We start from the raw sequence: 1,187 nt of genomic DNA on the forward strand, positions 1-1,187 counted from the left end.
TTAGTGATTATGCTGCATAAAACACATTGCCTCCAATCCCTCTCCATCTTCTGACATCACTCGCCTAATCGCCTTCTCCACCTCCTCCGTCATCACCAACTCATTCTCATCCGCCTTCGTCCACTTCTTCACTTCCACGCCCACCTTCAACTCCCTCGCCACCAGAATAGAATTTTCAAATTGATCTGAATGCAGAGGCCAAAGTACCATGGGAACCCCAATGCTGATGCTTTCCAACGTTGAATTCCACCCAGAGTGAGTTACAAACCCTCTCATGGCCTTATGCGACAAGATATCAAGTTAGGGAACCCATTGCGTGGCCAAAAACATGCCTCCTGCAATCCGACACTCAAATCCTTTCAGAAGAATCTCACTAATCCAATCCATCTGTGTTTCATCTGACGTTGTGAAACAAGTGTTGTCCACGACCCTCACTACCCAAAGAAACGACTGTTCGCTCGCCTCCAACACTCGAGCCAATAAACATAAACAACCGAAGGCACTGAACCAAAAGAAACATAAGCAACTGAAGTTGGCTTCTCATATCCCATATCAACTTCTCACAATAATCTTCCCACATGAATTGGGATTCCAAAGAGCAAAAAATGTTGATAAGATACCCTGCCGCAAGGCGTAGATGGTTTGGCTTGCGAGACTTGAAATAAAAAAATATCTATGGGAGACACCTTTTCTGTGACATAATGAAATCTGGAAGTCCGTGCCCCTTTTCCTTCACAACATAGAAATAGGCGCTGAAGCAATTGTAAATGTAGGCTGGGGTGCCATACTTGGCCGCCACAGTCTGAGCCCACCCAAGCAACGGGTCGTGCACAATCACAACTCTATTCCGATCCAGATTGCGTATCAGATCATCGAAAGGCTCCCTGAGATGTTCCAAGGCTTCGAAGAGAGGAATAAAATGCACGGGGGAAGGGTGCTCCTTTTAGATATGTTCCATTTCAAAAGTTCTGATATGAGAGTGGATGCAATTTTATAATTAATCCAAAACTTAAATCAAATCAGGTCCGACATATCGAAGATTAAAACATATCATAGGTCGGAGGTTATATCGCATATCAGAGATTAAAGGTTATATGATATCATAACTTTTAAAATGAGACAAAAGAAATAGTTACGATATTAGGCAGTTGCAATATGGAGCAGATGCGATATAGTATTCAACTCCC

The 1,187-nt window shown here is 43.1% G+C and overlaps 1 pseudogene; it reads right to left on the bottom strand.

Moving 5' to 3' along the window:
• Positions 1–958, bottom strand: LOC149229436 (zeatin O-glucosyltransferase-like; annotated as a pseudogene).
• Positions 959–1,187: the final 229 nt, after the last annotated feature.

This window comes from Pinus tabuliformis, chromosome J, assembly GCF_031772625.1.
Source record: "Pinus tabuliformis cultivar Carrire ecotype Pingquan chromosome J, CPIR1, whole genome shotgun sequence".
Classification (NCBI taxonomy): Eukaryota; Viridiplantae; Streptophyta; class Pinopsida; order Pinales; family Pinaceae; genus Pinus; species Pinus tabuliformis.